This window comes from Thermobia domestica, chromosome 2 (genome assembly GCF_964235325.1).
Source record: "Thermobia domestica chromosome 2, izTheDome1.hap1.1, whole genome shotgun sequence".
Lineage (NCBI taxonomy): Eukaryota > Metazoa > Arthropoda > Insecta > Zygentoma > Lepismatidae > Thermobia > Thermobia domestica.
Window position 1 is genome coordinate 252,016,218 of NC_137455.1, and position 23,636 is coordinate 252,039,853.

At 35.0% G+C, this 23,636-nt stretch overlaps 1 protein-coding gene across 2 annotated transcripts in view; it reads right to left on the minus strand.

Moving 5' to 3' along the window:
- The window catches only part of LOC145678448 (high affinity cAMP-specific and IBMX-insensitive 3',5'-cyclic phosphodiesterase 8B-like), a 1,074,619-nt gene that overhangs the window by 650,138 nt on the left and 400,845 nt on the right, over window positions 1–23,636 (minus strand). Inside the window, exon 1 of one of the 2 annotated variants that reach the window (XM_081748585.1) lies at window positions 12,957–13,190. The exons of the other annotated variant lie outside the window; for it this stretch is intronic. The gene's annotated coding sequence lies outside the window, so the exon portion shown is untranslated. Of the gene's footprint in view, window positions 1–12,956; window positions 13,191–23,636 lie in introns of those variants that run through there. 2 annotated transcript variants of the gene reach the window in all.

Genomic DNA, 23,636 nt, shown 5'->3' on the forward strand with positions numbered 1-23,636 from the left:
TAATCCTTATATACGAAGTCATTTCTCATGAAAAAGTCTACGATGTATAGTTTCCCTTTAGGGTTGAGTTTTCTTTAAACGAAGTTTTCCGAAAATATACTTTTGTTCGTGGTTCATATATAAATGTTTCAGTAATAATAGCAGCATAATATGAATTAGTTTAAGAAGTTGGAGCGAGAAAATGTAATGCGATGGCCTGTAACTTTTAGTTCACTTTAATTATTGCGTTTTATGTTTGTGCTAGCCCGTACTGAACATTCTTGATAATAAAAAACAAACGTTCCAGGGTTATGCTTAATAATAATTACGTATTGTTGATTATAGTTGTTATTGTTATTGCAAGCTCCCGCTTAGCCCAATGATTACGGTGCGTGCCGTGTTTAGTGTTCACTTGCTTCTAACGAGTGCTTTGTATACTAAATTTCACACCTCCAGCTTTAGCAAATTTTAAAAATTGGCATTTATGAAGTAAAATCGGAAACTAGAATGTTATATAAATTGACTGCTTTCCTCTTTAGAAGTGGATTTTTCCAAAGCGCTGCAAAATGTTTTCTCTTATTTTTAATGAAGTGCTTACATATTGAATTTTAAAAAGGTCCAACTTAAGGAAATTAACTTAATTATTATTATGCATTTTCTCAATAAAGGATCGGAAATTTGAATATTATAGAAGTTGTTCCTTTTACCCATTTAGAAACGGAATTTTCAGAAATACTGGAACACGTATTCCATTACGTTCAATTACGAGTTCATATATCGAATTTCACATCTCCAAATTAACTTAATCCATGATAAAACATTTTAGGAATAAAGAAACTACAAAAGCACTTCAGGAATATTTGAATAAGGAAAGAAAAATTTGAATGTTGCAGAAAGTGATCCATATTAAGGGTTAATAGAGGAGGATGATTGGGACCGAGTAAGACGGGAGTGAATCATCACAAATGATCCTACGTAACCATAAAAAACAGAGTAAAACAAATAATAATAAGCCGAGGTGAACTGAGCTCAGAATCTCCCGGCGTGTAAAGCTTTGGAACACAGCCTTTGTTGCCGAGCCGAACATGTCCAAGCTCGGACTCTTAAATATAGTATTCTTTATTTTTTAGACCACGGGCTACTTGCCTATTAAATTTGGTTCAGATTTGCCCAGTAGTTAGCGAGATACAGAGTACCACTTTCACATACACGCATTTGTGATTGTACGTGTATTCCATGAATCCTGTTACCATGCTCATAGGATGCATTACTGTCAGTGACATTTAGGTGTCCACGTATCCTATGGTCAAGATGAAGTTTTCAGTCAATGAAACAGAGACGTTGTTGCCCACTGCTGGAGCTGTTAAAGCACGGTTTGATGAAAACTGAGATGAACTAGAATGCCTCCCCTCGGCCACTCAACCCTCAAAACTCGATATTATTTATTGACCACCTCTTATCAGTTCCGGTGCAGATATTCTCCTCCACTCTCTCTGACAGCACTGTTTGCTGTACTTTATGAAGTATTCCACAATATTCCTCTGGAAACCATTCATGATATATATTCATTCATTCTACAACGAACCAGAACTGTTCTGTAGGTTTACGGTTGTCCCACGCCGTATTAACCCTTTAGCGGGCAGCTTTGCATATATGTAAAGTTTACTTTGAAATCATATTGCACCATGTAGTTTCTAATTCGGACATAGAAAAGCAGCTTTGTATATCAGCTAAGATGTCCTTTCACTAATGAAGTTTTGAATTTCCCGCTAGATGTCATAGTAAGCCTGCGTTGGATTCTGTCTTTCTTGTTGCACGCTGAGTTACGCTATTTTGTCATTTTTGAGCTTTCTTTACTCGTTTAGGTGGACAATTTTGAACTGCTGACATTTTCTGTGTTAGAAGTGTAATGAGTGCAAAAATGCAAGTACGCTGACATTCGTCGCGTTTTATTGGTTCTATTTGGTTTTTAGTGTACTTTGCATATATCAACGCGCAACTTTGTATAGACCTTATATGCAAACACCATAAGATATCCCATAGACGCTATATTATTTGCATTAATATATTTTTTTAAATCGCGTGTTTCCTACATCGAAACCACTCCAAAATTTAAAAAAAAAAAAAAAAAAAAACAGTCTGATCGGAAAAATGGTGCATTAAAGGGTAAGTTAGTTGCATTTCCTTTAGTTGTTTTCACTATTTTGATAACCGTACGTTTATCTCTAAGTAAGTATAAACTAGAACAGCTTTATAAAATGCAACTAGTATAGCTTTATAAACTAGAATGATTTATTAATATTTCTACTACTACTTGGCAAAATTTTTGTATCATAGGATGCAACGTTTGCTGGCATACAAATATATATGGGGTATTTGCTTAGATTCTATTTCCTGACATTCAGTGGCTTCCTTTGGAACACCAAGAATTAGGAGTTCCTAATTTTACATTTTGTTCTACAACTGTAACTTACACAGAAGTTAACGTGACGTAAAACTTTGAGAAACTACAAAAACTTAGCCCACGTTCAAAACAGAAAAAGAAAATGAAAGGAAATTATATATCTAGTCGCAGTGAACTATGCTTATATCATTTCTACCAGGTAACCAAGAAAGTTCGTGCGGTTTCAGTACAAAAAAGAAAAGTTCCAAAAACAATGTGTTTACCTTATGTTTATTCCGCAAAATATTCACCATTCGCTTCTACAACCTTCTCCCATCGTTTTACAAGCTTGTAGATGCCATTTTTGAAGAAATCTTTGTGTTGGGAATCAAAAAACTGCGCCACCGCGTTTTCAATCTCTTCTTGAGTTTTTAATTGTCGATTGAGCATATGATTGTCCATAGACAAAAAAAGATAGTCTGATGGAGCAATACCTGGTGAATACGCTGGATGTGGCAGAAGTTCTCAGCCGAGAGAAATCACGAACAGGGTAATCTTTGCTATATTAGGTCTCGCATTGTCTTTGTGGACAAGAACATCCTTCCTATTCACTAGTGCAGGTTGTTTTTTTGCAAGCTATTCGGCTACTCTTTGCAATTGTGCTGAGTAGACCTCTTTGATTATGGTTTTGCCACTTTCCAAAAACTCATAATGCACAATCCCAGCAGTAGTCCACCATACACACACCATCACCTTCCGATGATGAAGAGCAGGTTTTGCACTTACAGGCATGGAGTCATTTAACGATAGCCAATGCCACGAGCGTTTTCTCTTACCGTACATTACACACTTTTCATCACACGTCCAAATGCGGTCCAAAATTGGACAGTTGTTGTTCCTAGTCAGCAAGGAAGAGCAAATGTTCAGTCGCTGGAGACGGTTCGCAGCAGTCAGCACATGAGGGACCCACTTACTCAGTTTCCACGATTTTCCAAGCTCATGCAAGTGCACACGAATGGTTTCATCGCTTACCCCAAATCGTTGAGCGAGTTCTTGACACATTTGACTTAAATCCTCTTCAATTGCTGCCTTGAGTTGGTCCAAATCGAGAGATTTTGGTCCGCCCGATCGAGGTTTGTCTTCAAGTGTCTCATCGCCGGTCGAAAAGTGTGAAACCACTTTGGAGCTGTCTATTCACTAACTGTACCTTCTCCAAACGTTGCATATATTTTCCTTGCTGCTTCCGCACCTTTTGTGCCCAACTTGAACTCATACAGTAAACAAGCTCTGATTACTGTGTTCGACACAGAAATGGTTCACTGCGAATACTTGATCTTGAATTGTCGAATGCGACCTGTTATCTACGCTAGCCGACGTGCCAATGATTCAGCTTTCAGAAACTGTCACATACAGGCAGTGGCGTAGGGAAGGGGGGGGGCAAAGGGGCCGCCCCCCAAAGAGGTCCGACAATGTACTTTGGTACTTTGATGCATATTTTTATGTTTATATATTTTTTGTTTGTAATTTTTCTATGTGTACGTATAACAGCACTTGCCCCCCCCCCCAAACACACATCCTGGCTACGCTTCAGCACATAGGTACCCCTGCCGGTAGAAATGATTACCTCACGAAAAATAGCGGCAGGTGTAAAAGCCGTACGAACTTTCTTGGTTGTCTGGTACAATTGGGTAAATCAACCACACAAATACGAATGTTGTGGTTTAAAAATAACGAAGTAGCTGGAAACTTACTGAACTAGTTTCCTATTGTGAAATGAAACATATAAAAGTCTCCCTCATGAATATATGAAAGTAGAACAAAATAATATACAGTAGATAGAAGCATAAGTAAGCAAACCCTACGTACTAAGATATTACAATGAGGAAGCGCTCAATGGCAAGTATAAATTTAAGTAACGTATTATGAACATAGAATAACGATTGAAGTATTTTAAAGCAATTTTGGAATTTTTTTTACAGTATTAAGAAGTGTGCTGCCATCATTTCCATATTTCAGCTGTAAATTTCACTTGTTGGCAATTATGCAACGTAAAATAGTTGTTACATATCATCTCAATTTTCCCTATGCATACTACGAGTGTGTCATTAAAAATGTACAGTCCGCAGCAAAAAAAAAAAAAAACCTGCAACATGAGCATGTTAGTTTATTGTGAAACTACGTCGAACAGCGCAGGGAATCAACATAACGTCTACGAGGTACGAATCACGCCAGAAGAAACCTTGGCGTCCTCCCCTGCACACTTATTTTGGAGTAAAAGACTTCGTTGTTTCACAGTAAACTTAAATCCTCATGTTGCAGGTTTTTTGATGAGGACTGTACAAGAATATACTTGAGATAGATGAAATGGAGTAACATGATGAAATGGAATAACTCGAACTTATCAATAACTGACGAGGGTAGAATAATGTTTTATTTTTTCCTACTTCAGTCCACAACTGTACACTTGAAGATCATCTTCGTTCATTTCAGGTCTTCATTATACATACCATTTACCTCTGCTATTACAAATTGAAGTATCGACTTTTAGAATTTAGACGATGGTAGTTCCATCTGTTTGAATATAAATATACTTACTAGCGTGTTCGTAGTACTCGTCAGCCGAAACTGATACATTTAATATTTTTCCCCTTCAACAATGCGAATTTAAGATAGATTAATGTTAACTTAGGGAAATTAAGATTCTTTTTTTTTCAAACACGTTCGAAGTTATTGATAAAGTGTACGCTGTTGAATACTCTCGTACCAAACTTTGAAGGAGGATAGTAGAAACGAACATATATTATATATATAGTGTGTCCGTAATATCCTTTTACATTAAAAAATAACTAAAACTACGAATGATTATTTCTTTCGCCGGAGGAAGGACAGGAGGGCAAGCGCATCCGCCCGCTGACGACTCCTTCACATGACTATAATGTAGGTCAGGTAATATAAATCTACCCTTTTCGGTACACAAAAATTGCTGCCCCCCAAAATATTTCTGTCTCTACTTATCCCACCAAGATATTAAAAATGGCGTCGTCACTTTCAATAATGTTTTAGTGAATTTATATATCAACTTCGTCCAAATTTAAAATACTTTTCACTGAACGTTTTACAGGTTAAGAAACAGTTACAGTGACTCAAGGAAACAATCTATACAACTTATCTGACAAGCCTGTAGCCAGAACATTAAGACGAGGGGAAGAGGGCGAGACCATATTCGGGTAACTTACTTGAGTTCTCTATATATTCATGTATATATACATCAAAAACTGAAAGGTTCAAGGGACTGAACCCCGTGGACACCCCTAGTTATGGATCTGAGTGATGACTATAGAAGTCTTGAATTGATCTGTAAACGTCTGCCATATGTTGTACATCGTAATGTGAAATATAGTAATACGAAGACGTTAAGTGAATATATTCACATAGACAAGAGCTTATCTATACGAACTGATGTTATCAGTACCATTCCTCGACACAGTTTCCTGTCTCTACAACATGTTTTTGCCATTTGTTATGAGCATCTTTATTTCAGCATCATGAAGTACTATCTCCCCTCTTTTCACATTAGAAGACTGTCTGAATCATTTCGTTATCCATCATACGACTAATAATGCTTACAACTCGTAAATCCAATCTCTTAGATATCTTTATAGGCTCCTCATTCATTTGCATTTTCTTAGAATTAACCTAGAACAGTAATTCTCAGCCTTTCGAACACAAGACCCGCTTTTTGCTAGTCTCATACAAACCCTCCTTCCTTACAAATAATAAAAACAATAACAATAATAAAATGTATTAAAACCACCTTATGGGCGACCTACCAACAATCTGTCCGTGATCCCTGAAGGGACGCGGTCCATCAATTCACCATTAAGAATAATTCACCTGAGAAATGTACTTACCACTTCCGAAAGAAAAACCTACGAGTTCCACACTTTGAGCGTCATTACCTTTTCGTACATTGGTTTAACACACAACTGAGCAATTCATTTATTGATATCATGTTTCTTCCAAAGTGAAAAGCACAATAGCTCAGTGATAGAGTGATTATTTCTGGTGTGACGGAGTCTTTCGTTCGATCTCAAACCCATGAAAATTTGTTGTAGACAGCATAGAGTCCGTACGTTGTCTCGGGAATTTCTCTATTTTTCTCCTATACTTTCATTCCACGAATTATTTCCCAATAATTAACTTTAATTTTCCATCCGTCTTTTGTGGCCTAAAAGATATTACCATTTCGCTTCAGTTTTTCCTTCGAGATTTCATTTTGTACTGACGCGAAGTAGATAAACATGTGTGTCTCTGCTTCTTTCGAATTCCAGATGTGCTTTTCTAGCTTGAACAATGTACATGATTGTTGTTTATTTTCCTCTTTGAACTTCTAATAAAGTGCTCCAGGAATTCTCGTTTCTTTGGAGGTCACCCCTACGCCGCCCCTGCGCCACATGCAATTGTGAATCTACGACTAAAAATAATATACATTCAACTTTACCCGACTTCAATCTCACATTTTGTTCTGATTTTTTTTTCCGTCTTTTTTGGGGTAAGGACAAATTTTGTCATTTTACTACTTTCAAGTTTACAGTTATTTTCACAGTGTCAATGTATGATTTCTGGTTTAACCACGTGAAAAGGTTTATCATAAGCTAAAACCGCAAATCAACCGGCGGTATTCTGGCAACTCAGGTAAATAAAATAAAACGAGAGTAAAACTATATTGCTCAGGTGTGTTACGAACACCTCCAGCAAGACCATATAACTAGGAAAATCAATGGGATTATAACGTCACTTTGAATCTACTTCGGCTGCGAAATAATGTTTTCAGCTAACCCTCGTGGGTATGGTTTTAGAATGAACATCGAAGCTAGCAGATCACAATTAAGGATTAGCGTGAACATGAACTTGTAAGAGAAAATTACACATACATACATAAATTATTTCAAACAGACCAATGTAATGAAACATTTAAACGCACTTCACTGTGACATGTAATAATAATAATGTAAGTACTTTCACAGATAATGATGATGCAAGTTTATAGGCTCTTTATATGGCACCACAAAAACTCTCAATCAGATGGCAGAAGATTATAAATAATAAAGCAACTCTGATTTTAGGCACAGTAGTATTGAGGTACCATATCCAAAAAGTCATTAAAGATACCATATCCAAAATATTTAAACCTAAACTTCCCGATAGTGGCAAAGAATGGGGGATGAAACGAAAATGGAACCTCAGAGTGTGCTGTACATAGATGAAAAGGAATTAATGTAATTAAGATAATTTTAAAAATTCTATTCAACATAAGCACACAGATTATGTACGCATTTGTAACTGTCAAACTGTTATTTCTAACTGTATTTTTCTGTTTACTTGTAACTTAATTTTCATTTTCAACACTAAAGAAGCATGGGCTGCTAAATTGAAGTTTGAAGCGAAATCCAAATCTAATCATCAGCTCTCTCGTTTCTCATGTTTGTTTTAGTGGTCGGTCGGTGTCACACTGTTGAATGGGACAGTCTGTCTAGTCAAAATTACTTTTAACAATGTTACCAAAGGATATAAACTTTAAAATACTACTTGTCTGCTGTTCATTTAAGACTTTAATTTACATTCCAAGTAGAGCAAATTTTACAATACCTAGATAGAAATACTCAGCCATAGACATCTGATTCTACATCCTTACATTAATTTATATACAGATCTTCAGAAAATAAAACCGTGGAAACAATAATAGTGGATTTATTTTCTTCCGTACAATCACACTAGGAAGACTGACCACCAACCTCACCACGCTTTGAAAAACTATGCAATATTGAAGTAAATCGGAATCTTTTCTTCTTATTTGAAATCTTTGCTGCAAGCTAAAGTTAAAAATCCTACTAACTGTTGAAAAAATATTGCTTCTGAAAAATAGCTAACATAATAGGGTTGTGCGATATTTCGATATATTAATCGATGATTTTTTTTTATATTTTCGTTATTCTGACATATGGATATATTTTTATCGTTTCATAACACCGTATATAAAAATGAAACTAATCTTGTGTAACCCGGTGAACCGTTTGATACGAACTTTGGAATATAAGTAACACCTACCTCGAACTGGGTTCTTATTATGCTGCTTTTATGAAAATATATATCCTCAGGGAGATACAGGTCAAAAATTAGTGAGAAAAAACTCCCTCTAGTTAGGATGGTGAAATTCTATTATATATATATATATATATATATATATATATATATATATATATATATATCAGAAGTATATATATAAACTCCTGATTTAAAATATGAGGACATGTTCCCAGCGTGTTTGAGAATTCCAGTTTTAAAGCCGAAAAAAGGAGGACATTTTCTATATTTTTTCGCCGCACTGAGTGCGATGTTGTCTGTTTTGTAATCGCGCCACAAGGAAGAGAGCTTATGAGTTGAAATGAATTTTAAGACATAGTTGCCTACCTTTCTCAAGCTTTTTTATCGTTTTACTTTCATTCAAGGACGTATGTTAACAGGACTTCAAAACTTATGCCAAAAAAGAGTGCCCTAGGGGTTTTTATTATGCTTTCATTGAAGTGCGTATCCTAAAGAAAAAGGAGGGATTCAAACATTTTCCACAAACCTATTCTGTCAGTGTGAACAAGGTACATTTCGATAGTTTTCTTACAAAAAATTATAGTTATTTGATATTGCCCTATAGACGATCGACTAGTTCAATTGCTCAATGATGCTATAATTTAAAAACACATTTGGAAGCTACTTAGATCTCTTATCCTTTCGAGTGATGATAGGATAGAAGAAAGCATGGTGATCGTGAAGAGAATCTAATTCAAGATTTCAACGCATTTACACGTTTTATGACTCATACGTGGCAACAAAGTTATTCTTCAATGTCTTTTCCTCCGTCCATTTGTCAGTTCGATTGTGGTTACCGGTGAGCCTGACTTTCTTGGAGACTGTTAAATATATGTAGATATACTAGGCGGAATAAGTTAGATTTTGCACATACAAAATTAGTTTTATTATTATTCTTATGTTGATGTGTTAGCTAGGTAGGCAACGGATATAAACAGTTATTATGAAGTTAAAAAGGAATCATAATTAAATTTTTGTTATAGAAATATAATTTAGTGAACAAGAACTTTGGAATTTGTTGGAAGATTAGAAAGAAGTGTTAATTGCAATTATACGTACCAGATCATTGCAATGTAAAATTGTTGTTAAAAGAATGATATATAATATTCGTGTTTATATTGTAATTTCTGAAGCTTTTACAGTTATAAAATGTCTTGGATCTAATATCTAAATGTTATATATATGTTATAATTTATAGCAGTATATATGGGAATACAAAATGGTATTAAAGTGCACGTCTGGTATTAGCCTAGCTAATTGGTGTTAAATTATTTGGTGCTCATTATTTATATAGGATAAAGTTTAGGTATCCTTAGGTTTAAAAGTAAATCTAACACTATATGGAAAGTTTCTGTTTAATTACTTAGGCTCTGAAATAAGGGTAAGTGAGAAAGAAGGCTCTCAAATTAGAAAGGGAGTTTGATCTTTGGAGTAAAGATTTATTAAAAATATAACTAATAATAATTTCAACTTGAGAGTGATCTTTTGGTAGTTAAACAAATTATAATGAAAGAGTATGGGCTCAGATTTGGATTAACAAGTTCGACGAAAAAAACAATATTTAAGAAACTTTAGGAAACTGAAAAAGGCTATTGAAGTTCATTAGTTTCAAGTCTAATAGAAAAATGCCATTCAAGGTATCTAGACAGAAGTTGACATAAAAGTTTTTCAGAATACTCTAACCGGGAGTAATCGAATTTAATTTCTATCTTTAAAAATACCGATAGTTTACTGAAAGATTAAAATTTTAAAAAATGCAAGTATCTCAAAATCAGCTATAATGATTTTGTTTAAATATATTTAAAAAGTATGTATGTATGTATATTCCAGCATAACTCTGGAACACCTGCAGCAATTTCAACCATTCTTCGTACAGAAATTACTTATAATTTGAGAAAAAGAAAACACTGTTTCTGTATGTCTGCGTGTGGGCGTCTCCAACTGGCTTCCTTTGTGTTGAAGCAGAAAATTTACCCTAATCGCATTCATAAAAAGATCCCAGACAAGTAATAAACGGCACGAGTGTAGTGTCAACACGACGCGTTGTTCCCATCGCTACACTCATATTAACAACTTACACATTTTGCTAACACGTGTCAATCATAATAATAGTATCACTAATGTAAAACAACATGTTAGACACAATAGAAGGAGATGGCAACTAATTCGAATAAACTGTCTTGTTTCTCTTTTGCTGTCGCCTTGTGTGTTTTTCATTGCCATACGCAAGGTAGGGCTTTCACAGTGAGGAGAAATGATCAATTTTGTGAAAGAATTTGGAATAGACATCTTTATAACGGATAGATCAATACCGTTTTGAAGAATTTGTGAAAAATCAGTTTGTGCTGGAAAAAAGTTGGTTTGTGACAGCATTTAAATACAATGAAACACAAATCATCAGCTAGCAGGAAGTGCAATGCACACTATACATCAACATCAATATCAGAGGTTTCCTTTTTTTAAGGGGGTGGCTATGGAATCTAGGAAACTATTTAAAATTTGTCTCTTGGTAGTAGACGTTGTAGAAAAACTAATAGTTCCAGCATATCTTAAGTTTCTATCAGTGCTCTGTATTTACTTTGGTCTATTGAAATTAAACATGACAACGTTCTTCTCTTTCTTATTGATGCAGCAGCCACATTATGAAGCAAGCAAATGAGGCACAATGCCACATTTTCCCAAGCATTATATCTCACCTGCTTAGTACACTCCTTACATAGGATTGCAAAGACAATTCATGTAATCGGATATTAACAAACTTGTTCGAACTTAAAATCTTTCTTAAATCACCAGCTAGAGTGAAGGCTTTTAGAGAGAGCCTTTACTTCTGCTATCCCATCACGGGGCAAACTGCATTGACTTTGTGTATTTTGTAAAATTTTCAGTACTTCTTGTAGTTTTCCTACTACAGGTTCCATTGTCTCAATTATTGCATACTTCATCTTGTTTCAGAAAGACTATGGAAAAAAGAGATTGCCCACCACTGTATTTTAATATTATTTGTAATAATGGATTGAGTATAGCCCGCTCCTTCCAGTGATTTTTACGAATCATGGTGATTCTAACGATTCATATTAGTTCATAATGAATCGGAATCGCATGTTATAAAGATTTACGATGTAAATCTTAAACATAAATTAAACATAACTTTCTTACAAGGCTGTCTACATTCTTTATTATAAGTTAATTTATAATAAAGAATATAGACAGCCTTGTAAGAAAGTTATGTTTAATTTATGTTTAAGATGGACACAAGGCCTTTTTATAAAAATATCGATGTAAATCTTGTGGTCAGGAGGCTTCAGTATAAGTAGTAGTAGTGGTAGTTAGTAATAATAGTACTAGGAGTAGTAGTAGGGACGGGTTAGAAGCCCCGCAGGGGTTGGTTGGGTACTGTTCTCGATATAAGTAGTAGTAGTAGTAGTAGTAGTAGTAGTAGTGATGACTCTTTCAGTTCCGGTAACAAAGAACTGGGGGGAGTGGGCTATACACAAGCCATAATAATCTCTGTGCGCTTGAAAACAGCCAAGTAACAACACAAAATTCACAAAATTCTTATATTATCAATGGACTAAACTTCATTCTTGTCACCAAATATCCTTAAAAGATTGTTGAATCCATATATTTAAATCTTTGTTTAATACAATTTCTAAGAAGGTTATGAAAAATTAAAATAAAATATAATTTTTATCTCACACCCTCACGAAGGTCCGGGGCCTGACATCTGTCGGGATTGCCACCCCTCTTATAGGTGGTCCTAACAATATGTCTAGACTCAACGTTCGATATTCATTAAAATAACAATTCGTACGTAATATCAATTTTGAAACGCATTTGGTAGGTTTCTAAAAACATAAACGATAACCTCGAATGCTTGAACTTGAATAAATTTAATGTGACGTTAACAACCGATAGCGCAGTAATCCAGTGCTTGGGACTATTTGTATATATTATGTGGCAATCCTTAACTTACGAGTCATTTTTGTGAAAAATCTTCACAAGTATGAGATTAATCTGGAAGAATAATACAGTGCAAACACCAAAATCGAGTCGTGGCAAAAAAAACACGTAATCAATTAAAATACTGTCAAATCGTGGCAAACGACACCGTAGTAAACAACAATCTACTATTTTCTCAATTTTCTATGTTGTTCTGTTCTTTTCTATTTTATCTGTTGTAATTCTACTGTTTCATGATATTTTGATTTTAATTATAGGCCCTAACTTATTGGAACCTAAAAACACAATAAATCAGCGCCTATAAAAGTTTATATAAAATATATGCTAATAAATTTTTAATTCTAAAACTTGATAACCAGATATATGGGGAGAGGAACTATTATATCACAAACCGAAACATTGAAAGCAAATCGTATTGCGTATTGATGTTATAGCTATGCAAGAACTTTCGTAACACATTTTTTCCGCGTAAAATCAAGGTCATACTTACTATATTAGCAAAGCTTCATCGCCTTCCGGTGTGAACTAGCGAAGCGTAACATCTCTCTTTTCAATTTCTCTTGCTTTATACTCCGAGCTGGAATTCTGTATTATAGCCTTTGACATTTACTTGATATCGATTGCCATTTTCAATTCCTCACATTTTAACAAAATATGATACTGACTAAAAACCTGCATCAATAATACTTCTCATCTATATGTAGACCCTAAATCTCTTTATAACACACATATTTCTGTTTGTGCGTAACGCGAATTTCCCATAGTTACTAATTGACGTTCCGCTACATTCGCTAGGACAGTGCAATATTTAACAAACTTTACTGCCAACCCACATGAAGCGTACTACTATTGACACTCACTATTAAATACAAATAAGGTATAATTACATATATAAAGTCCAGAAGTATTTATTCCATGTCAAGCTGAATATAATTTAGTAACTAAGCAACACGAGCAAGTGTATAAATTATCGACACTTGCTACATACGTATTACCGATAGTACGCTACGTTCGCTAGGACAGTGCAATATTTAACAAGCTTGACTGTCAACACACATAAACCACATTATCATTAACCATTTTTAGATGTAAGTATTAATATTTGTGTAACCGTTAGTCGGTGAGAAAACTAAATATAAATACATGTAAGTATTTAGAACTTTTAATAAGGACGATTTCAGTACAGCAGGCACAGGTTTTGGAGGGAACAACTGGGATCTCATTAAGGTTAAATTTTCTCAATAGATAGCAGCAGATTACACTCCCACGTTGCCACATCTTTGGAAAGAAAAGTCGTTAAAACACATTTTAAACGTGATTTAAAACAAAAAGAAATGAGAATTTTTAGTTACATTTTAATTAACACAGCCTTTAAAAAGTCTATTAATTAACTATATCTTGTAGAATCAAAAGTGATTACCTTAACTCACGGAATCTTTCGCATTATCTACAACTAGATACATCTACGATGCAGGTTAAGAATAGATATACGGTACCGATGCTACGACACAATTACACATGTCCCACATTTTGGAGAAAGCATACTTTTTAAGATAAATGATAATTTTATAAGCAACGTTATATTCTTCGGTACAGGTTTATCTTACGGGGACCCAGATCCGCATTCACGGGGAGTCCATGGGGCCGACCCCCCTAAATTTTTACTGGTCTCCCTAAAATTTTCACGCTAAGCTAGCAAATGAATTATAATATCGTAATGAACTATATAATATGGTTCGATCGTCTCCCCTACATTTTGGGTTGGATACCGGCATGCGGGGATCTCGGTCATTATGACTATAAACACGGCGTTTTCTGGGCAGGCAATGTTCAATTCAAACTCTCCTAAGGTCGAACTAAAATAACTTTTACGGTAAACTTTTCTCAGATAATGGCAGCGAAACACTATACAATCATACATATACACATATTATGCAGGAACTACATTAGTTTCCACTAGAAATCGAACTCGGGTCTTCTACACCAAAGGTTAAATTATATATTAGGGAGATCCTTATTTGCAGACTTCCAAGTTTTTTGACACTTACCCCAGGGGTAGAAGTGAGGGGGAACGCGGATGGATGCCTTCCCTCCACTTCCAAAAAGTATCTATGGCGGCTCTGGACTTCCTTAAAAATTAAAATAGGCACGGGGAACGGAGTGGTGTCATGCGTCTCCCTACTTTTACACAGCCACTTTTATCCCTGCTTATCCCCCTAAACTGGTTCACATTATATCAAAGTAACCCATGAGAAAATTTAGCTCAAATAGATATTATTAAATGAAGTGCCAAGTGATCAAGTTTTCAATCTATTTACAATGTACCAAATTTCTCAAAAGTAAATCCCCACGTAAAGCGGGTTTTCATATCCAGGCTCTTAACTATGAAAACATTTACGATCACTCCAACCCCAATCATTTCACAGATTCAACCTGTTGTATATAAGTTATTAGGACGTAAAATTGAACATAATTTATACGAAAAAGACTTTTATGCATTGCAAGACCTGTAACTGCCAAATATTCACCACAAACTTATAGTCGTATCGACATAAACAAAAAGAAGTGTGGAGCAGGAAACTACTTGACCCAAAAGTTAAAAGAGACTCACTGAAGACATACGAACTGGTCGAGCGGTTTGGGTCACTAGTCTATCAATTAGAAATTTATGTGTTCAAACCCTGAAGGGAGTATTCGTTTTTGTTTTTTTTTGCTTTTTTTTTAAAGTGTGTTCCTATTTTCATCAGAGGACTGAGAACATTTCTTTAAATAAATCTTTGGCAACTACTTTTCTCTCAAATTCCATTAGAAGGGAACATTATATGAATTGCAAATCTAAAATCCACAGCTGAGAAGAAAATATTATGTTCAATATTTCATTATTATCCTTTGATTTGTAATGAAAAACTAATTATAAGCATTGACGATTTCAGAAGATTCTCCCCCGGTAATGGTCAATATATGAATGAGAGAAAACTAATAAAACATTATTAGTCCACTTTGAGCATGATCGAAGATAACTTATGGCCACAAAGGGGGAAATTTATGTCGACAGAGTCTCAAATTCTCCCACAGGTCATGCCCTGAAATCATCAGTTTGAAAGGTTTCCTTAAATAGAATATTACATTTATTTCTCGTTCTACGTTTTGAAATGGAAAAATCATAATTTTAAAGTGAATTATAATACTATAAGCATAAAGATTTATAGAACTAATGAAGTAAATATTCTTGTGTAAGTTATCGACTTCTAATCAGATTAAAACTCGAATATTCGTTTGCTTCGCATTTTAAAGTAAATCCTCTCTATATATAATTCTTACTGGAAAGTATGTTTAACTCCAATTACTTAATCAATATTTTTAATAATATATTTTTATTGTAATACTTTTACTATTCAAAGTTGTATACACTACATTTCCCAAAGCTAAACCTCGCAAATGTATAGTGGACTAGTGAATATCATCAAATAAATTATAATTTTGTTTACGTAAATACTCCATCGCCTCATTTGAAACTTCGTACTTTAAATAATAATAATAATAATAATAATATCATAGCCATACCTTTATCAGAATTTCAGGCTTAGTCAATAAATGAATTCAACGTGGTCTCTATTCGAAGTTCTATTTAATCGAACCCGATAGAAATACAAAGAGAAACTTCGAGAACAAGTAAAAGAAAAATGTTACTTTGGTGGGATTGGAAGTAACTTTTAGGAGTTCTTCAAAATTATAAACAAATGCCTTAGGCACTTTGTTTCTTTGCTTTAAGTTAACTGATTCACCGAACGTATCGGAGTAACTTGTCTCCATTTTCTACTCGGTTATATACGTTTTACAATAATTTCCGTTAATCTTGAACGACAGGAACACGAATACAAAAACATCTAAGAGAATTAAAATTCCAAACTCTCCCACCGGGAATCGAACCCGGGACCCCATACACTTTAGGCACACGTGCTAGTCACTAGACCAGTGGGGAAAGCAAGTGAGCTGCATTTTGTAGTATCTGAAGTTTACACCTATTTCATCCTGCTGTAATAATGTTTACCGTATTCGTTACTTTGAGGAATGATATGTGTTATTCATATAGGTTCTATTACATATTCGTTCATAAATATTATATAAATTATCAGAATTATTCATGATCTTCCATGGAAATTCACTGGTGCACGCGCAGTAGAAACAGAAGAATGCAGTTTACTGATATTAGTCAGAATGCAAATTCCTTAATGGAAAGTAGTGGTTCCCAACCTGGGGACGCGCAGCTTCCTCCTGAGTAAGCATGAAGTGGGAATAAGGGGGCGAAAGCTACTGGCAGAAATGAATTGTGAAATAAATTATTATTATTATTATTATTATATTATTATTATTATTTGTCATACCGCTAAATCAATTTCTTCACTGCTTTCTCGTCACAGCCCAAAACCCAAGCGATATGAATGAGAGTTTGTTCCACTTTTACTCGACTATAATTTCTCCTCGCAGACTAACAGATAGTTCTCTACAGCCATTAGAGCTAGGCATTTTGACAACTTGTAGAAATTTGCATTGTGATTCGAATTAGCAATGACAGTAAACTGGATCTTTCTGTTTCTACTGTGCATCATCAGCATCATTATATCAGAAGTATTCCGCCATTACCAGCGGATCACTTACCGCAGCTGAGAAGCTGCCATGCTCCACAATCTTCTGTTAACCTCTCCATCTTCACATACGATTTTTCTGTTTTGATATCGCCAATAGCCTAATTATGTTTCTATATAGTCTAATTCGTTCCCTCCCTCTCTTTCCTGCCACCATACCCTCTAGTACATCCCTCGTGATACAGTTCCTTCTTAACCAATATTCCAACCAGTTTCTCTTCCTCTTCTTAATAATATTTTTCTCCTTCCATTTCCAACCCTCTCATTCGTTTTCCTCTCGACCCAGCTATTTGTCTTTATTCTTCTCCACGCACATATTTCGAAAGCCTCCAATTGTTTCTCATCATTTCTGCGTAACGTCCATGTTTCTGTTCTATAAATACAGTAAAATACAGTACACGAAGCATTTTATGAGTCTTTTTTTTTTCAACTCTAAGACCCACAAAATAGTATTTTCTTCATCCTAAAGGCTTCTTTCGCCATTTCTATCCCTGCTTTTATTTCACGTTCGCATGTCATATCACTAATAATACTACTCAGACATCAAAACTAGTCACCTGTTTTTTTCCCGCTCCTACTTCTATATTTGACACCGATCGCTTCGTTTCAATCACCATGGATTTTGTCTTTCTAACATTTATTTTCATCCCATATTCTTCAGAAGCCTTTCTCAAGTTTTCTACATCTTATTAATTTTCTATTTAGATTCTGCAACAACAATCGTATCAACCCCAAACCGTATACACCTCATAATTCTATCTCCTACCGAAATTCCATCTTCATTATGGAAACTCATTTTTGCTATCTCTTCTACATAGCTATTAAATAATGTCGGCGAAACATATAATATCTGCTGAACTCACCTTTCAATTACACTGTCTGTCTATTGTGCATGCGCTAATGAAAATCCATGGAAGATCATGAATAATTCTGATAATTTATATAATATTTATGAACGAATATGTAATAGAACCTATATGAATAACACATATCATTCCTCAAAGTAACGAATACGGTAAACATTATTACAGCAGGATGAATTAGGTGTAAACTTCAGATACTACAAAATGCATCTCACTTGCTTTCCCCGCTGGTCTAGTGGCTAGCACGTGTGCCTAAGGTGTAGGGGGTCCCGGGTTCGATTCCCGGTGGGAGAGTTTGGAATTTTAATTCTCTTAGATGTTTTTGTATTCGTGTTCCTGTCGTTCAAGATTAACGGAAATTATTGTAAAACGTATATAACCGAGTAGAAACTAGAGACAAGTTACACAGATACGTTCGGTGAATCAGTTAACTTAAAGAAAAGAAACAAAGTGCCTAAGGCATTTGTTTGTAAATTGAAAGGAACTCTTAAAGGTTAGTTCCAGTCCCACCAAAGTAACATTTTTCTTTTACCTGTTTTCGAAGTTTCTCTTTGTATTTCTATCGGATTCGAGTAAATAGAACTTCGAATAGAGACCACGTTGAATTCATTTATTGACTAAGCCTGAAATTCTGATAAAGGTATGGCTATGATATTATTATTATTATTATTACTATTATTATTGTTGTTGTTATTATTATTATTTAAAGTACGGAGTTTCAAATGAGGCGATGCAGTATTTATGTAAACAAAACGATAATTTATTTGATAATATTCACTAGTCCACTATACATTTGCGAGGTTTTGCTTTGGGAAATGTAGTGTATACAACATTGAATAGTAAAAGTATTACAATAAAATATATTATTAAAAATATTGATTAAGTAATTGGAGTTAAACATACTTTTCAGTAAGAATTACATAGAGAGAGGAATTATATATAGAATTATATAGGCATTTGCCTAATGTGAATAAATAAAAACCCAGGAAAACTTTACTCAGTATGGCTGGCCCGAGAAAGCTTCTACACTTTTTCGACCGAGTATCACTGCTGGGGATCGAATCCAAGACCGCTCGCTTTACGTTACTTGAAAACAATTATAATCGAATACCTATTAAACATGTATTCTGTTAATATAGAGAAGCATTAACTATTTATTTAGTTTCCGTAATTTCCGGCATCCAGATAATATTTTAAGTAGCATAATTGTTAGTTATTGATAGAAAAGAACGATTTATATACAGAGTCTTTCAAAAGCCCTGCAAAAAAAAAAGTCAAAAGCTGTAACTTTGAAAGTATTACTTATAATTTTGTATTTTGTTTGTAATGATAAGTGGAAATGTTAAAATTTTTGTTGGCAACAATGAGCGGATGTAAACGTTGACGTGATAGCCGCAAATCACGTGACAAAGATGGCGTTTATTCAAGAGAAAGCGCAGGATGTGGCGTGGTTTTGTGAGTTAAAATCTAGTGTTTTGGTGAGAAAAAAATTCCGACAAAAATATCAGAAACAACCCCTGCAGGTTCAAGTATCAAGAGATGGTACGGTAAGTACCTAGTTACCGGAAGTGTCTTGGACTTGCCTCGTAGCGGAAGGCCAACAACTAGTGTTGATGTGATTCAGTCCGTGCAGGAAAGCGTGTTGCGAAGTCCAAAGAAATCGTTGAAACTCAGATCCTTGGAGCTGCGAGTGCCAATGACAACGCTACACAATATCGTTCGTAAGAAAATGATACAGAAGTTTACAAGCAAAAACCGAAAGATGTTCAGGACCTCCGGAAGAAGATACGTGATATGATTGAGAGCAGTGGCGGCGGTTGGACGTGAAAAGTGGGGGTGTAAGACATGATCTGACTATTTGATATCAATGTTAGTTTTCCTGGTTGCTTGTAACACTTTGTTTGACGAAAGGTTGTATAACTATTAGGATACTGTCTTTTTCAGTTATACCGTATATATCTTGTTTCATATTTTATTAAGTAAATTGACAAGAGCAACGCAAGTAGATACTAGCCTTTTGTACTCTTAAACAACGAAAGTGTAAGAAGAGATTTGATTCTTTGCTCATGAATATATGTCTGGAAAATTGTGTGATTAGATTAGGGGCCTATTTAATAAAATCAAATATGCAAAACAAATATGCAAATATGCAAAACAAATAAACAGAAAGGATAATATTAATCAAATAATCATAGTAATGAATAATGAGGCTTGTTTTGCAAAAGTTATATTGAAACTGGAAATTAATGAACAACTTATATTTTTAATTCCACGAACGCTATTATATGTCTTATTACTCTTAGAATGACAGTGAATACCATAAGCATATGCTACGACATTTAAAGAAATACTTTTGCAGCTTCCCGAAACATGTTCGCTGCCATTAAGTACAGTTTTCACTTTCTTGGAATATATCAAAACTCAGCAATACTTAGAGTCACTCCACATTTCAGTTATACAGAATAATCCTAAAACCTAGAATTATGCTGAATTCACTAAATTTAATTGTATATACAAAACTGCATATGTACACCCCTAAACTCGTATATTACACTGCAAAATTAATATTCCTTACTTAGCTCCTTCGTGGCTAAGCGATTAGCGTACGCGCCTTAGACGTGGGAGACCCGGACTCAATTCCCGGGTGGAGCTCACGTGGTTCGGACTCCATGTTGATCATTAAGTCCACGTCTCATATAACTTCGCTGCTGAACAGGATTTAAACTGAAAAAAATCAAATCAAAATATTATTATTAAAAAGAAGAAAATACATTTTGGGAACTGTCGCTTTTTGTACAATTAAAGAATAACTTGTGAAGGACTTCTTTTCTTGCGAAATGTTATCTCAATTAGTTTCAGAGCGGCTGACTAACATATCGATCAATTGCAAGAAGAAATGAAAGTACGCTCGAATTGTGGCGCTCCAATAGGTTAATTTTTGGGCCATTTTTATTGGCAGTTCGAACGCAATTCCTGTAGCTTTCTTAATTCCACGGGAAGACAACCAATACGTACTCATAGAACGACAAGTATTTTATGGCACCATTTTTATTCTATGAACCAATAATACCTACAAAACTTTATATTTCCAAATGAAACTATATACATTAATAGGTAATTTCAAAAAAAGTGGGGGGGGGCAACTGCCCCCCTTTGCCCCCCGAATCGCCGCCCATGATTGAGAGTATTACGGATGAAGCACGTCGATATACCATTCTTGGATTTCCGAAAAGACTTCAGCAATGTTTGGACGTAAATGGTGCTCAGCTGGAGGTTTGGCGTTGAAAAATGCTTGGAAACAAAATTTCAGACTTTCTTACAAGTCCACTAATAGTTTTGTACAAATACAATAAATGGTTACAAAGTTACAGCTTTTTACTCTTTGCAGGACTTCTGGAATACTCTGTATAACTAGGTATCAAAGAATATTGGAAGCTTGCCGTTAACAACCTACATGAACATTAAAACAAAGACACTGAATAGAAAAAACTTTAAAAAAAAACTCTTACCTAGAACTGACATCATAGTATTACAATTATCTTCCACGTTTGCTCATGTAATGTAACCTATAAAAATCGAGTAACACCATTCAAGACACTACGAACTATCACAACACAATCGAACACGTAGGTTTTGCTTCATTACTTTCCACATTCTCGTTATAAACTGATGAATCACACTTCCATAATACGGTCTATTAGAATCTGTAAGCACCTCTTGAGAACTAGTTTAGGAGTACGTTTGTTTCCCTTCTTTCAAGTAACTATACTCACTGAAATACACATGAATTGTTGATTTAATTCACAAAACACAACAGGAAATTTAATGTTTTCACATCCAAAATAATCATAAATCTAGTCTGATTTATGGGATACAAATATTTAAAAAAAAGCAAGTTTTCCTCATAAAACAGTGTTTTGCGCTATGATGAAGTATTGTCACGTACGAAATACACTGGGCGGCGTCGCGAAACACGTGCGGAGATTATAGTACTAAGTACGCCTGGGCAATCGGAGGAGCATCCATTCAGGGTAACATGTTCTGTTCTTCCCACGAACAACTCATGTATGCGTGTGTGATACACGTCAAAACACACACACAAAAATCTACCTGCCCCCGCTTTGCAATCATAGGATACCCACACTTTGAAACCATGGCAGCATCACTAGAAAGAAATGTACACCTCACACTTATATAGAACACGATGTAAACTTTTGTTAAGATTATGAAAACAGGAACTACACAGTATCCACCCTCGAGTATGATTGGAATGTGTCCTTCAGATGAATTATATAATCTCAAAAAACGTAATGTAACAGGAAAATCAGCAGCAAGTTTGGTTCAGTCGATGGATCAGCAAAATGTTTCTGCAATTGTTCATAAAGGCCTTAATGGTTTCCATTGAGTGGCAACTGTATAAAAGAGTAGCCTTTTAGAGTGATTCTTCGTACTGTATAGCGCAAACCTGTTTCATCATAAACTCACCTTGGCAGTAATGAGATATAGGCAGAAAAAAAAACTTCTGTACATTGTTTTCACGTAACACAAGAATAAATTACGTAACACGAGAAAGAATACAACCATTAGCTAAGAAATAATATATATATTTTTCACATTACTATATACAAATTAGATAGAATTACTTTTAACGAACGCTTACATTCGCAAAGTCTCGATTAAAAAGAAGAGAGTTACTATATAACGAGTACATTTCATTTTCTGTGTAGGCATTGATATAAATTATTATATGAGTAACTTCAGAATGAATTTACATTGACAGCGAACCATGAATTCTCAGCAGTTCAATTTGAATTCAATCTCAGTAATGAACATCCTGATAGGAAACCATCCAGTGAGTATGTTTTCTCGAGGTACTCCGGTATTCTTCAATATTATCATTCCACGATTATTTGCATTTGCCATTTGTTTTTTGTAGCCTGTTTCCACTCACTCTTTGAGAATAATTTTCCCAATTAGAAACCTTCTCAGGACAGCAAATAATTTGGTCTAACGTACTAACGTAAGTGTTTTATGGGTCTAAGCAGTGGCGGCTTCAGAGTTCTAGAAGAGGGAAGTTACATCAACAATAGCGGTAAAACCAGCTTTGCAATCCTTGCCCTGCAAAATCAATCCCCGCTTTGGGGCTTTCAGTTTTCTTAAATTCTGTGAACAGTGACTTACGCAAGGGAGAATGCTTCCAGGCTTAACCGCCCCTTGAGCAAGATATCATGAAAAAATAAACATTTATTAAGATACGCAGAAGGTGCGTTTGTTAATCGTATATCCAAAAAAGAAAACTACAGAATACGCATGAAATTCTACAAGTCTAGCAGGGACCGAATTTATTGAACCCTTATGAGCTTTCTCGCCTTACTACTGGCGGATCCAAGGGGGACGGAGGGAGCGACCGCCCGCAAAGTTTTTTTTTTTTTTAATATTATTATTACTTCAAGCATTTATCGTTGGGAAATACAAATACAGTCTTTCCCCGACCGATCCAATCTGTGTGACGAGCTTAGCAGAGTTTGGATTGTGAACACTTCTGTCCCTAATTCCTTGAGACGGTCACTACATGCTCCAAGCGAGTGAGAACATCATTCGTTCGTTGTACAAACAGGTTGTAGGAAGGGAGGTAAGAAGGCTCATTCTTTGAACTAAAAA